Genomic DNA, 16,073 nt, shown 5'->3' with positions numbered 1-16,073 from the left:
ATGAAGCCTTAGGTTCGAGTCTCATTGCCGACAATCCATTTTGTGGATAATCTGTAAGACCCCCTCTGTAAGTCCTCAAAGTCAAAGAGGTCTTAGTATGCCCTTTTCCTAGAATGGGTAGCTTCCCTTCCCTTTGAACTTTTTGCTACTCGAAAAAAAAGGAGAAAGAATGGTAGTTTTTTTTTAGTGCAAACTCATAAGCAAGGGAAACTGAACTAAAAATATACAGAAAGAAAAAAGTAAAAATGTGTGGCTGCTGGGATTCGAGCCCAGGTCTCCACGGCCACAACGTGGAATTCTTACCACTAAACTACAGCCACTGTTGTTGCCAAACTTCTTCTGATTTAATATTTATAACATTATGGTGTTGGTATTATAGCAATTTCAATGTGACAAAAGGAACTTACAACTTTAAAAGGGATTTAATTTTCATTCAATATGAACATTACATCTTATGATTCTGTGAAATTTTAGGCCACTCGTGAATGATGGCTGCCCATTGAAATGTGTTTTACTCTTATACGTACGGTTGTTTGCTTACATGTGAGAGAAAATCATTAGGGAACTATAAGAAGGAAATACAAAGAGACAAACCGACTCCAGGCTCCAGCTAAGGCAAACCAACAATCACAAACTTGTTCATTAATTTGTCTGATCATGGTTGGAAGATCAATTGATTAATTAGTTGTTTAAGTCTTAATTGCCCACTAATTTTGTAATAACACATGCATAAGTGATATTAATAATTATGATTCACAAGCCTCTTCACCATCCCATCTCTCCGTGCACGTAACGTTTTTGTAACACTAAATTCCTATTACTCTGTCTGGCCTCTATATATAAACCTTTGGATTCTCCATTCCTCACACATCACATCGATCTCTCAATCATGCAAAGTGAAAATGGCAGCTTCCAACCTCTTCCTTCTCACTATTCTTGCTTTGTCGACGACCATGCCACTATTCATAGCCACCACTAGTGCTTGCTTTTTGAACTATAACCTGATTGGATCGAATGTGAACCTCGAAGCCAGGTTGAATTTGGATGAAGAATCATCGAATTGCTTGGACTCTTTATTTCAGCTCCAGGCATGTTCTAGTGAGGTTGTCATGTTTTTTTTTTAATGAATGGTGAGACTTACTTAGGGCATGGCTGTTGCGAAGCCATTCGAACCATTGAGCATCTGTGTTGGCATGCCTTGCTTGGTACGCTAGGGATTACAACCGAGGAGACTGATATACTCAAGGGTTATTGTGATGAAGCCCATCATATTCAATTCCCTTCGTCAACACCATCACCACCTGCTGTTGATAAACCTATTAATTAATAAAACAGTTTTGGTCTGTAGAAGTTGGTTCCTCGAAGATTTTTTTTTTTTTTGGGTAAGATTATAAAAAATTATGTATGCATGTCTGCTACTTTAATAAATTATTAATTAGTAAGGCTTTGTTTGGTCTTGCTATATATTCAATTCTAGCGTCTATAATTCGAGAATGGTTATATGTCTTAATTGGCTTTTAATTAGCCATTATGTCAAACGCTTATAATTTGTGGTGTTGGTGTTTGAGAAACGACACATGCAATATGGATGTAGTTATGAAAAAGAATAAGGATTTAGTTATGAAAAAGAGAGATGAAGGCCAATACAAATTAAAATAGAAATCTTGATATATATATATATATTTATGACACAAAACATGGTCGTGGAACTTTTAAGGGATGCAAACAATGGATGCCTAGTGGGCTTCTCCAATGCGAACTCTAAGATGCGAACTCGTTGCGAACTTTTGTTTTTAATCGTTGGAAGAAGAGCGAAAAGAAAGAAAATAAAGCCACACAAGCCATCCAACGGTTAAAAACAAAAGTTCGCATCTTAGAGTTCGCATTGGAGAAGGCCCCTGGATGGCTATTTGACAAATTGCTTGAGAACTTTTAAATTTTTTGTTTCTTTTCTCATAGTAAACAAAAGTGTTTTTTTATTCACTTTATTGATGAGTTCTAGATGGATCATAAGTAGTTATTGCCACATCAGCCATCAAATTTAAATTTGATGTTTGGTATTTGACATCTCCCTTGGAGATGCTCTAATATCTCCTTTTTTCTGAGGCTTGGACTCCCATTGAAGACCAGAGAAACCGTGTGCTTACTGTAACATTATTTCTTTTTGACTCAGACAATTTTGTGTATTAATTAAATTTCTGAAATTCAATTAGTGGTGTGATATAGCCAAAAAAGAAAAAGAAAAAAAAGAATGGATTTTCTTCTCGAGATAAAGTTGTGGGAACTCTCTTTAAAGACAACTTCCATGAAATTTAATGGGGTTCTTCCTCCCTATTTCATAAAAAACAAAGGAAAAAAAAAGAAAAAAGAAAAGAAAAGAGAAATGACTCCCATTGGTGATAAAACCGTGTGCTCGCCTGTACACGGTTTCCAAGTCTCTCTCTTTTCTGAGGCTGCTAGCTTTGTTTCTTCTTGTTGGTTTCTTGGCTAATCTTGAGAAGTTGTATTTTTTGTGAGTTTTGGTTGGCTTGCTTCGTCTACATTTCCATATCTGCTTTGTTCAGGTAACATTAATTAAGCTAAAGCATATGCAGTTTCTACTTCACGATATCTTTTTCATTTTTCAAGCCATTTATCATCATCTTTGTATTTATTTCATGGAGTGTTTGGATTTTTGAATCTTTAATTGAGTAGTGTTTGCAGGAGCAGCAGATTGCCAATGGAATTGAGCACCCAAACAGCCTCTGCCTTTCGTCCTTCATCTGAATGGAACCACGATGTGTTTTTGAGTTTCAGGGGCGAGGACACTCGACTTAGCTTTGTATCCCATTTATACCACGAATTGCAGCTCAGGGGCATTAAAACATTCAAGGACGATCCTAAGCTTGAAAGAGGGGACACCTATTTCTTCAGAGCTCTTCAATGCAATCGAAGAATCAAGGCTTGCAATCGTTGTTCTCTCGCCAAATTATGCATCTTCTTCCTGGTGCTTGGATGAACTTACAAAGATTCTCCAATGCATGAAATCCAAGAGCACCGTTCTGCCAGTGTTTTATCATGTGGATCCTTCCGACGTACGAAAACAAACCGGTAGTTTTGCGTGCGCGTTCACTGAGCATGAGGAAAGGTTTAGGGAAGACATAGAAAGGGTGAAGAGCTGGAGAGCTGCTTTAACTGAAGTGGCCAATTTATCTGGGTTTGATTCAAAGAATGAGTAAGTTTTTTCGTAAGCCATCATATCTTGTTACATGTATGTCTTATATTTTAGACTTCATGATCGTTTTACTTTTCCTCTTTGTAGGTGTGAAAGAAAGCTTGTTGAAAAGATTGTTAACTGGGTGTGGGTGAAAGTGCATCACAGATTCAAATTGTTAGATTCCACAGAGTTAGCAGGAATGAAGTTTATACGTGAGCAAGTAGATTTGCTTTCAGCTCATCCTACGGATGATGTTCGCTTTATAGGGATATGGGGGATGGGCGGAATTGGCAAAACAACCATTGCTCAGCTAGTTTATGATAGCATTTCTATTCATTTTGACGTTAGCTGCTTTCTTGCTAATGTTAGAGAAGTTTCTCAACGTGGGAAGCTTGTTAAGCTACAAAGACAACTTCTTTCCCCAATCTTAAAGGATCAATTTACTCAAGTTTGGGATGAACAGTGGGGAACCTCTGTCATTAAGAATTGCTTGTATAATAAAAAGGTTCTTCTCATTCTTGATGATGTGAGTGAATCAAGCCAACTTGAAAAGTTTGCTGGTGAAAAAGATTGGTTTGGTAAGGGGAGTATAATCATTATTACAACTAGAGATAAACGGTTGCTAGTTAAACATGATATACATATATCACATAAGGTAGAGGCGTTAGGTGATAATGACGCTCTTGAGCTCTTTAGTCAGAATGCCTTTAAAAAAAAAGAGCCTGAGGAAGGTTTCTTGGAATTGTCCAAGGGTTTTGTAAATTATGCCAGAGGCCTTCCACTAGCTCTTAAACTTTTGGGATGCTTAGTGTATAAGAGAGATCAAGATGAATGGAAAAGTGAATTGGATAAGCTACGGAAAATTCCTAAGTCAGAAATTATTGATTTGCTCAAAATAAGTTATGATGGACTAGATGATATGAACAAGGATATATTTCTTGATGTTGCATTTTTTCATAAGGGGAAGGACAAGGAGGAAGTAATTGAAATACTAGACAGTTGTGGCCTATGTGGTTGTGTTGGGATAAATGATCTCGTTCAGAAATCACTCTTAACGATATCACATAGGAATGTTGAGATGCATGATTTGATACAAGAAATGGCATCGGAAATTGTTCGTCGGGAGTGTCTTGATGAGCCTGGTAGACGAAGTCGATTGTGCACTCATGATGATATCTCTCATGTATTCATAAACAATACGGTAAGAAGTTAAATAAAGATAGTTTTGGAAGATATAGTTTTGGAATTAACTTTTCTTTTACTATTTTTAATTACAGGCAACAAACAAAATTAAAGGCATCAGCTTACGCATGGCAAGACTAGAAAAGACATATTGGAATTGTGAAGCCTTCTCTAAGATGTGTAACCTGAAAGTTCTTGAATTTTACAATGTGATCAATTCTTCAAGCCCCAGAATTCTTCCTAATTCCTTGAGAAGTATCAAATGGAGTGAATATCCTTCCAAATTTCTCCCATCAGGTTTTCAACCGAATTTCCTTATTGCACTTAAGATGCATGAGAGCAAACTTGTTCAGCTTTGGGATGGAAGAAAGGTAAGAGTAGTGATCATATGCCATTCTAGAGATTATTATTTTTAAAATAAATATTTTCTTTTTAAAAATAAAATAAATCTGAGCTAATTATCTATTCTACCATTGTTATAAATTGTACAGGACTTGCCCAACTTGAAAAAAATGAAACTTCCTGGCTCTGAAAACTTGACCACAACCCCAGATTTCTCTGGCATTCCGAATCTTGAGGTGTTGGATTTTCAATTTTGTAAGAATTTGGTTGAGATTCACCCATCAATTGCAAATCTCAAATGTCTTAAAAGGTTGTCTCTTGGTTTTTGCTCAAAATTGAAAAAGATTCCAGAATTTTCAGGGCAAATGAAAAATTTGTCAATGCTTAATTTACTTGGGACGTCCATTGAGAAATTATCTTCATCAATAGATTGCCTGGTTGGCCTTACTAGTCTGTTTCTAACGGATTGCGAAAATCTCGCCAGTCTTCCGAATGAAATTTGTAATTTGAAGTCTCTTGAATTGCTTTGGGTGGGTGGATGCTCAAAAATTGACAAACTCCCAAAGAACATGGGGGAGATGGAGTGTTTAGAGAGGCTTCTACTGGATGGAACTTTTATAAGAAAGCTGCCACGCTCCATTGTTGGTTTGAAAAATCTATACAGTCTATCTTTGGGTGGATGTGGATCACAGCCAAATAAATCAAGGTTTTGGTGGAGCCTCCCCCTCTCATATGAAAGAAAGGCTTTTGTGTTGGCTCCGCTTGATGGTTGTCTTTGAGGAAATTGGATCTGATTAATTGTGGTGTTTGTGAAGGGGATCTTCCCAGTTATATTGGCTGCTTGTCCTCTTTAGTAGAATTAAAGCTTAGTGGAAACAATTTTGTTAGCCTTCCTGCAAGCATTGGATGTCTTTCTAAGCTTCAGTTATTTTGGGTGAATGGGTGCCAAAGGCTTCAACAATTGCCAGATCTTTCTAAGCTGATCTCATTAGTGAATATAGACATAGCCGGTTGCACTTCCTTAAAAATGTTACCACATCTTTCGTCAAATTTCTCATTAAACGAAGAAGTTTCTTGTATGTTTAATTGTGCCAATTGCTTTGTATTGGTTGAAAATGAAGGCAGCGATAGTATAATACTGAAAATGCTACAGCGATACCTTCACCTTCAGCTTCAGGTTCTCTCTCTCTGTCTATCTCTCTTTTGTTGTTTGCTATAATAATAATTACAACTTACTAAGCTCATATATATCTATGTATATGGTACAGCAAATCCCTATGCCTTATTCCGGATACGAATTCGAAATTGTAACTCCTGGAAGGGAAATTCCAGAGTGGTTCAGTAATCAAAGTTTGGGAGATTCCCTAACTGTGGAGCTACCTCTGGATTCATGTACCACGTGGATCGGAATTGCTTTATGTGCTGTGTTAGAAGTTCCGGCTCATCTTTCTGAATTTCGTCGTTTTTCTTTTAGCTATCACCCACAAGGAATGGAGACACCTGAATTTTCAAAATATTTTAAAAAAGGCGATGTTGTGTGGGTAATTTATGCATCTCGTGAACAATTGAAGACAAAATGCAGTCAGATAAATGTCAGATTTGATCATTATGAACCATTTGGGGTGAGTGTGAAGAAGTTTGGGTTTCGTTTGGTGCACGAGCAAGATGTGGAACAACTCAACCAGATCATGATGAACAAATCCATCATCAATTCAGCTGATGCACAAGGTCAACAACGCGACGAGGAGGAGGAGGCTGGTCCTAGTGGAAGTGGTAGCTCTCACCAAAAATCTCTCTTCTGCAATACCTATGCTCTTTCCGAAGATGCAGACCAAGATGAATTAAATGATGTTGTTGACGAAGCTCGGCCCAGAAAAAGAAAAAAGATCGATGTGATTGGGACTGACCTATGATTCCTCACTTTCAAAGCAAGAAGCATCACAGCTGCTGCATTTCAATTCAATGTTTTTTTTTATTTGGCTCTATTCCTTGTTTTGTTTTAGGAGCATATCTGAATTTCTCTCAACTTGTAAAGATTTTCTCCCTCTTTTTAATAACTGCACTTTTTATGAAAATTTTCAACTACAGCATGGGGACTCTTGATATGAATAAAAAACACAGCTTTACAGAGAGAGAGAGAGATAAATAAAGAATGAGTGAATATAAAAAAGGGTGAAATTAAAATAAGAAAAAAAGAAAAATGTTTTGTTTGTGTGTAATGAATGATTCTTTTCTTGAGAGACAGACCCAGTCCTCTAACAAATTGTCTGCAAAGAAAACTTGATTCTTTTCGATCTGTGACACGGGTTGCTCCCCATCCTCTGTTATCTCTATCTCATCCCCACAGATCTGGCAAAAAGTTGATGAGTCCTCTTCACCAAAAAGACAACACAACAAAACACAGTTCACAGTACGCTGATGAGTGTCACGTGTGACTCGTGCAACGTGTGACTGAAAGACTGGTTAAATATCGCGAGAAATTGACCCTCAGCTGTTTAGAAAAGGTTAGCAAGTGATGGCCATCTATTGCGTTGCTGTCTGCCCGCCTTCCTTGAATTATTTTTTTCTCAATCAAGTTTTAGGTCGTGTCTGGCCGCCAAAATAATTGGAAGCGAAACCCTAGAAAAAGAAATGAAATTGGTGAGGTTACCTTCGGGCTTTGGGCTGTGAATCTGCTGTGATTCAAGATCGAAGGAGTGGTTTTTGGTTTTTGGTTTCAGTGACGTTGAGAAGTTGAATCAGAGAGAGAACAGTTGGTGGGTGATTTCAGTTTACGCCAATCTGGTCGATCTTCTTCTCGGTTGGATTGGATTTGGACCCAATTTTTAATTTTTCGAATGTTTAATTTTAAAAACGGTGTGGGGTGGAGCCCACGTGAGATTATTCGCCGGAGAGCAGAGCTCTAGCTCTTCCCATATCACGTGATGGACGGTCCTGATTGGATTAGCGTGTAGATTTTTGGGAGCTTTTCGTTCGGTTTCTGGCATCCGGTCGCGGGTTTTGGCTCCATCAACCCGTCAATTTTCCCACCTGCACGGGACATGTCATTTTTCATTTTTCTTTATTTTTATAAAAATAATTAATATTTTTCTTTCTTCCTTTCCTTCCTTATTTTTTTCCTAACCAAAGAAAATGCAAATGAGTCAAGAAACATTACTTACAAGAAGAAGATTGTTAATTTAAGCTCTTGATGTTAGCCTAACTGGTGGTATGAAGTTTACGATAACCAGAGTTAAGATTGAGATAGGTTAGGAGTTCAATTCCCTCCAATGTAACAAAGAAGAAGAATGTTAATTCAAAATTTGCTTATTATAGGTCTTCTTTTTAATTGTCAGATTCGCTTATTCATACTTAAAATGTTGTTTAGCTCGCTTAACATCAAACCAACTTGATGTTCATCATCATGAATTTAATCTTAAGATCATTGTTTTTTTAAAATTTAAAACAAAGGGTAAATTCACCTCGTACTCTTGTCTTAGATTCCAAATGTTCCACCTTTTTCAAGCACCAAATGAGAGACACTTGAACACTTAATACATTTAGTTCTTGGCATTGTTAGCATCCCTTTGCATATTGCCAACAATCTCACAAATTTGGAACCCTTTCACTTAAAAGTTAAGGTCGCTGCTGTTCATATGATTGATGATGCAGCTTTGTGGATGCGATGGTTTGAGAATCGTTTTCCGTCGTCATCTTGGACATCTTTCTCCGAAGCCCTCCTTGCTCATTTCGGCTCCGGTGACTCCTTGGATGTAACCTCTGCTCTGTCCCATATCCAACAAACTGGTTCTTTGGATGATTATAATACCGAATTTGTTCGCCTTTCTTGCCGAGCTCTCGATTGGACAGATGACCAGTTGAAAGGAGTTTATGTAGGCGGCCTCGCACCAGATCTTCGTGGTGATGTTATTGTTCAGAATCCAGCAACCCTTCATGAGGCTAAGCGGCTTGCCCGCGCATTTCACAATCGTCGTTTGTTCCAGCGGTCTATGGCACGCTCCTCTTTCAGCCGCCCTACTAATTCCTCCTTGTCAAGACAGGACCAACCGGCCCCACTCCATCCTACTTTACCACCGGGTTCTCCACCCATCCGTCGCCTCACTGCTGCTGAAATTCAGGATCGCCGCGCAAAGAATTTATGTTTTAACTGTGACGAACCTTTTCGTGCTGGTCACCGGTGTAAACGGCCACAACTTCTCATGGTAGAGGCTGATTGGGAGGCTTCTGATGACTCTTTTGAGGAACTCATTACCCACGAAATTGCCCATGGTCCTGACTCCACTCCCCAACCAGCCTTAGATAATGACCCGATCATTTCCATCCATGCATTAACTGGCACACCTCGGACCCGCACCATGCGCCTCCAGGGCCAGATTGGCAACACGGGCCTCACTGTTTTTATAGATACTGGATCTACTCACAATCTATTAAACCCCCACTTGGCTAAACGCTTGGGCTTGCAGATTGATACTTCTACACCACCCAGGAAAATTCAGATTGCTAATAATGACTTCATCCACACAAAGGGGCTGGTCCATCAAGTTCACATCAATCTTCAAGGTTATGAATTGTTTACTAATTGTTATTTGCATGCAGTTTCGGGCTGCGACCTCATTTTAGGGGCAGATTGGTTAGACACTCTGGGTTTGATTGGATGGCATTTTAAAAACAAAACCATGGTGTTCAAGGTTGATGGTCAAGTCCATCGCTTGGTGGGCCAAACAGACCCACCCGTTACTTTTGTGGACTGCCACTTGTTGACTCATCTTTCAGCCCAAGCCCAACAAGGCATGTTAGCCCAATTGATAGCCATTGAAGACCTGCCAGTTCCATCCTCTTCTCCACCCCCTGCAATTCAACAGTTGCTCCTCCAGTACAATGACCTATTCTCTCCACCAGCTGCCTTACCACCCCACCGTTCAATCGACCACAAGATTCCACTAATTCCAGGGGCAACGCCGGTCAATGTCAGACCCTACAGATATCCCCACTTTCAGAAACATGAAATTGAGACCTTGGTGAACGAGATGTTAGAGACGGGGGTAGTTCAACCAAGTAGTAGTCCATACTCCTCCCTAGTCCTTCTGGTTAAAAAGAAAGACAATGGGTGGCGCCTTTGTGTTGATTATAGGGCCTTGAATGCCGTCACGGTCAAAGATCGATTTCCAATCCCAGTTATTGATGAGCTCCTCGATGAGTTGCACGGAGCTGTGATCTTCTCTAAATTAGACCTTCGTTCTGGCTATCATCAAATCCGAATGCATTCGTCGGATATATCGAAAACAGCCTTTCGCACTCACGATGGTCATTACGAATTTCTTGTCATGCCGTTTGGTTTATCAAATGCGCCGTCAACATTTCAGGCCCTCATGAACGATATTTTCAGGCCCTATCTTCGTAAGTTTGTTCTTGTTTTCTTTGATGACATTCTCATTTACAGTACCTCTGTAGCTGAGCATTTGGTGCACTTGACCTCTGTTTTTGATGTCCTAAGTAAACACAGGCTGCATTTGAAACTGTCCAAATGTGCTTTTGGCCAAACTACTATCCATTATTTGGGTCATGTGCTTTCTAGTGAAGGTGTGGCAGTAGACCCTTCAAAAATCCAGTGTATTGTGGATTGGCCTCAACCGAAGGGTTTGAAATCTTTGCGAGGTTTTTTGGGTCTCACAGGCTATTACAGGAAATTTGTGAAGGATTACGGTGTGATCGCTAAGCCCCTCACGGATATGTTGAAAAAAGATTGTTTTATGTGGTCTACCTCTTCCGCCCAAGCTTTTCAAAGTCTCAAAGCGGCACTGTCTACAACACCTGTCTTGGCCCTTCCCGACTTTACGCAACCTTTTGTTCTCGAGTGTGATGCCTCTAACACAGGAATTGGGGCTGTGTTGTCTCAAAATCACCATCCCATTGCGTTTCTCAGCAAGATGTTATCTCCAAAGAATCAGACCCTATCAACTTATGAAAAGGAAATGCTTGCAATCCTTCTTGCTATTGAAAAATGGAGGCCTTATTTGGTTGGTTCTTCTTTTAAGATAATTACAGATCATCAGACTCTTCGGCACCTACATGACCAACGAATTACAACACCTGCTCAACATCGATGGATGGCAAAATTATTGGGCTACAATTACACACTCGAGTACCGCGCCGGTTCTTTAAACAAAGCTGCCGATGCTTTGTCTCGACAAACTGAAGATACATGCCTTATGGCGATTTCCACACCAATCTTTGATGGAATCGCTGATATCCAGCAGTTGTACCAGTCAGACCCAAAGGCCATTTCAATCATTGCTGCTCTTAATTCGAATTCTAAGGCTCCAAAGGGATTTTCTTGGTCTAATAGTACCCTTCTCTATCGTGGCAGAATTTTTGTTCCTCAGACATCTGACTGGCACAATAAAATATTGACAGAATTTCACTCTTCCCCCATTGCTGGGCATTCTGGCTTCTTGCGATCATACAAACGCATTACTCGATCCTTCCTTTGGCCTGGCTTAAAACGAGATGTGAAACTCTTTGTTTCTTCTTGCGATGTATGTCAGCGCAACAATTACGAATCCATCCGCCCTCCTGGGTTATTACAACCCCTTTCGGTGCCCCAAGGTGCTTGGCACGATATTTCCTTAGATTTCGTGGAAGGCCTACCATTATCTGCTGGCAAAAATTCATTGTTGGTGGTTGTGGATCGTTTAACCAAGTATGGTCATTTATCCCACTTGCACATCCCTTCACAGCTACTAAGGTTGCTGATCTTTTCATTAAGGAGGTCTTTCGACTACATGGTATGCCAAAATCCATTGTAAGTGACCGCGATCCAATTTTCATTTCTAATTTCTGGGATGCATTTTTTAGGGCGCAAGGAACTGTTTTATGTCGAAGTTCTGCATATCATCCTCAGAGTGACGGACAAACAGAGGTTCTTAATAGGACCGTGGAACATTATTTGCGTTGCTTTGTTGGTGACCGCCCTTCCTCCTGGGTTTCTTGGCTTCCTTGGGCCGAGTATTGGTATAATACTACTTTTCAAAGCACTATCAAGATGAGTCCCTATCAAGCGTTGTATGGTTCCCCACCTCCTGCAGTACAACATTATTTACCAGGGACTAGTTTAGTCCAAGCTGTGGATCAGTCGCTCAAAACCAGAGATGAAGTCATTGCTCAGCTTCGAACCAACATCTCTCAAGCCCAGAATCGGATGAAAACTTATGCCGATCGCCACCGCACTGATCGGGAATTTAATATTGGTGATTGGGTATACTTGCGTCTCCAACCGTATCGGCAATCTTCTGTTGCTTCTTCTAGCAACCATAAACTCTCCCCACGTTTCTATGGTCCTTATCAAATTCAGGCTCGTATTGGCAAAGTGGCGTATCGTCTTAAGCTGCCCGCATCTGCTAAAATACATCCAGTTTTCCATGTCTACCTACTTAAGCCCAAACTGGGAACCCACGACGTTCCGTCATCTGATTTTCCCACTTTGCCTACGGGTTCAGATTTTCAATGGATTCCTGAAGCCATTCTTGATCGTGGACTGTTTAAGCAACATAATGCCCCAGTTGTCAAATGGCTCATTAAATGGATGGGTCTTCCCGAAGCTGACGCCACTTGGGAACCTGCCACCGACATCCTTGCTCGTTATCCCTCTTTTCAAGCCTGAGGACAGGCTTATACTCAAGGGGGGAGGAATTGATGAGATCCTTTGGGCTCTGATAGCAATACGCACCCATGTGGTTATTTGCTTATCCACTCTATATTTCCAATTTCTATTAAAAGAATAATATAGGAATTAGCTCATTGAGAACTTCTTCTAGAATCAGCTATTTCTACTTTTGACGTGGCAATCTTTCTGATTCGCCCTAATTCCATTGTATAAATTGCAACAGTTGCTCTATTTTGGGATCATCAATGAAATATCCAATTTTCCTCATTTCGTTTTGCCTTATTTACTATCCTTGCTGCTATAAGGTTCTATCAGACGTTTCCTTTCTTCTGCATTGCAATATGCATTGACAATTTATCTTTCTCATAGAAACCACTGGTGCAAAGGAACTCCCAGGTCCCTCACCCTTCGATACAAAGCATTTCTGCTTCTGCTTTCATCACAACATAGTCCTCTTCCCTCACATTTTTCTTTAGCCAATCCGATACATCATTTTGTGGCGGTGCCTGCCACCGCTGTGCTTGAGGCTTCTTCAGGCTCTACTTCTAGGTTGTAAACTTCAAATTCTTTATCCATTTTTGGATAGTTTTGCCGAAACCAGTCAGTCACGCCGCTGTTGTCCTCATTTAAGTCCACACGACATGACCATATATATATATGGTAATATTTTTTTTCCAAACTTATAATGTTAATGTTGTTTTGTTATGCATGTGTTGTCAGATTATGAATTTAAACCTAACATTTATATAATAATCAATTTGATTAATTGTCAATTTTTGAATTTTGCAACATATATATTCATCTTGTGTTCTCAGCCAGTCTGGAATTAAAACATTACATGCATAAATTTAACATTCATGAACGTATCTTTTTTTATATAATGTACACATCTAGTTTTCGTCCAGATGTCAACACTATAGTTTTTTCTTAATAATATTCTACTTTAATTCAATCTAAACTACGAAGAGGGGGATTCGAATTCAGTTTTTTCAATTTTACTAATATATTTAGTTTACAAAATATCACAAAAATATTTTCAATTATAGTTTGACACGTGTGTAAGAATGACGTTATACTTTATAATTTTTTTTTTATATACACAAAGCGATATTTGGGGAGAGAGGAATCAAACCTATGACGTTGGATACATGTGTAAATGCTCTCAACCAACAGAAATACAACCCCCTTACTAAACTTTATAATTCTTAATATATCTTAGTTGTACTTATTTACAATCATGATCAAGTATTGATGATAACATCGATAGTTTTCTCATCAACAACGAGTATTAGTATTATATATAATATTTGTTTGCGCATTTAATTCAAAATTCCATTGTTGACCTTGTTAGTAGATAAACTTTGGTCTCTCAAATTTGGGTGGTATTGGTTCGTGTCAGGCCGAAAATGGCGTGTTTACAGGACCCATGTAGCTAGGGGTGGGCATCAATCCGGCCGATCCGGCCAAACCGGCCGAACCAATCCGTATTTTCCAGTTTGGTTTGGTTTTGACTTTAAAAAAGTCAACAGTTTTAAAATCCGAACCGAACCGGAATGGTTTGGTTCAGCTGCAGTTTTAATATTTGAAAAACTGTGTTAATCCGAACCGAACCGTTTAAAAATTAATTAATTAATTATATATATTCATATATATTACTTTACATGTGTCAATAGTTGAGTGGTTAATTAGATGTGTAGTCTACACCCAGCCACACTGAATTGGACTCCAAACCACTTATTTTCGGACTCAAACCTCATCTCAGAGGCTCCTCTTCTTTGAACACGCAGCCTCACTCAACCCACTTCAACCCTAGAGAAGCCACCATTGCTCTGAACCACCACAACCATCGTCATCGTCGCACAGCTGATTGATGTTCAAGAACCCGAAGAAGTGTATGTTCTAATATTTTATTTCTGCTTATCTACACATTTTTCTTTTGATAATGTTCTGATTTCAAATTCTTGGAATGAACTTTTAGTAGTGGGCTTGCACATTAACCCCTTTTGTGTATGAACTGGTTGATTCTGGAAAATGGGTTCTCATTTCTGGCAAATCGGGTTGTGTTTCTAGGTCTGTTTCTCTGCTTTCAGCTTCATTCATTCTGTAAATTCACTGGGCTTCGGAGGAGGAAGTATTGAAGGCACTGTCCACGTTAATGGCAAAGATGCCATTGGTAAAATTGATGATGATTTTATTTGTGAATATATATATGATTATATTATATTGAGAAGTTCAAATTTGAAAGTTAGCATAAAAGAAATCAAGAATGAAAAGAGCTGTAGTCTGTGGGTTATGTGCTTTATTGTTGGAATCATCATTTTAGAAGACATTCGTACAATGATGTTTGGAATCTGACCTCTTTTTATATGAGTTGTGGTGGGTTTCTTTTTGTATGAGTTGTGATCTTAATTTTTTTTAATATCATATTTGTCCCACTGAATAATTCTTTCTATTTGGTGTCGTGGGTTTCTTTGCCAAATATCAGATTTCTCTCTGCTTGCCAAATATCTGATTCTCCAGCTTCAACCTTAATTGATTCAAACGTGCTCTTCTCAGTGCCAACAATGGGGTGAGTTCTTCTAATTTTTCTAATGTTCATGATTAGGTGCAATTTATTTAATATGCAATTTGTCTGATTATATAGATGGAGGTAAACCAGGGGGTGGAAGAAGGTTTTGCTTCTAATCAGGTGGAGTTTTATGAAACCATTGAGTCAAGTATATCTGTATTTTTTTTATTAATTGCTTCTAATGTGTGAGTTTTATTGCTCTGTAGCTAAATATATGATTATGTATATTTCTTATATAGAAATGCAGAGATCAAATGCTAATGCGCCTGTGCACATTTTCACTGATTGATTCTCTATTGATGCACAACCTTGCAGTTATGGTAATTTTCTTATTCATTTCTTATTTTGATCATCTTGTATCCTAAAATTTGTATTGATTGAAACTACTTTTATGTGCAGTATGGGGACATGCTGGAAACTGGGCAGCCTTTAGTTAAATGGAAATTATGAACTTGTATTTTGGGCAGCCTTTCATTTCTTACTTAGTTATAATCTTGTATTCATTTCTTATGAACGTTAGAATGTTTGTTTTGATGGAAATTGTGAACTTATATGCATGCTGGAAATTGGACAGCTTTTGATTAAATGGAATGTTGTTGTGTTAGCCTTTGATGGAATGAAATGATATAACGGCAAAATGTTAGCATTATAATGTAAGAGCAGGTTGAAAAATGCATGGTTTTGTGTTAGGCACAAACCGGCCGAACCAATCCGAACCAAACCGTTTATGAGTGGTTTGGATTGGTTCGGTTTTCATTATTGTTTTAGGCTAATCCGAACCAAACCAGACTGTTATTCTCTTATTGGTTCAGCTGTGGTTTGATGATAAAACCGAACCAATCCGGACCGTGCCCACCCCTACATGTAGCATGTCTATTAACATGTTTAATCTATTTAACTTATTTAAACTTATTTACTCTTTTAAATATTTATTTTATCAATAATATTACTCATATATACTATAAAAATTATGTTAATCTTGAAAATATTATATACAAAAATACAAATTAAATGTCTAAAATATAATTTAAAAGAACAAAATTAAATATTTTAAATTTGATAGGTCACTAATGGACACGACCCACTTATTAAACGGATTGACAAGTTAATTCAAAATTCAA

General features: G+C 38.5%; 1 long non-coding RNA gene, 1 other non-coding gene and 1 pseudogene across 4 annotated transcripts; 2 read left to right on the top strand and 1 right to left on the bottom strand.

Annotated features, from left to right (window-relative positions):
- Window positions 1-248: 248 nt before the first annotated feature.
- TRNAH-GUG (transfer RNA histidin (anticodon GUG)) lies at window positions 249-320 on the bottom strand. Its single transcript has one exon. It is a non-coding gene; the product is annotated as a tRNA-His (tRNA).
- A 1,999-nt stretch (window positions 321-2,319) lies between these two features.
- On the top strand, window positions 2,320-6,807 carry LOC110773057 (TMV resistance protein N-like; annotated as a pseudogene). The gene is made up of 6 exons (XR_015826391.1): window positions 2,320-2,564; window positions 2,704-3,214; window positions 3,302-4,397; window positions 4,474-4,749; window positions 4,870-5,897; window positions 5,989-6,807. The product of XR_015826391.1 is annotated as a TMV resistance protein N-like (transcript).
- A 7,339-nt stretch (window positions 6,808-14,146) lies between these two features.
- Window positions 14,147-15,538, top strand: LOC110773078 (uncharacterized). 2 transcript variants are annotated; one of them, XR_015826394.1, is made up of 6 exons: window positions 14,147-14,275; window positions 14,454-14,556; window positions 14,869-14,952; window positions 15,028-15,072; window positions 15,192-15,272; window positions 15,352-15,538. It is a non-coding gene; the product is annotated as an uncharacterized LOC110773078 (long non-coding RNA). The 2 variants fall into 2 exon arrangements; XR_015826395.1 differs by lacking the exon at window positions 14,454-14,556.
- The last annotated feature ends 535 nt before the right edge of the window (window positions 15,539-16,073 follow it).

The sequence above is a fragment of the Prunus avium genome, chromosome 8, assembly GCF_965620075.1.
Source record: "Prunus avium chromosome 8, drPruAviu1.hap1.1, whole genome shotgun sequence".
Classification (NCBI taxonomy): domain Eukaryota; kingdom Viridiplantae; phylum Streptophyta; class Magnoliopsida; order Rosales; family Rosaceae; genus Prunus; species Prunus avium.
This window is presented reverse-complemented; position numbering and strand designations above follow the sequence as displayed.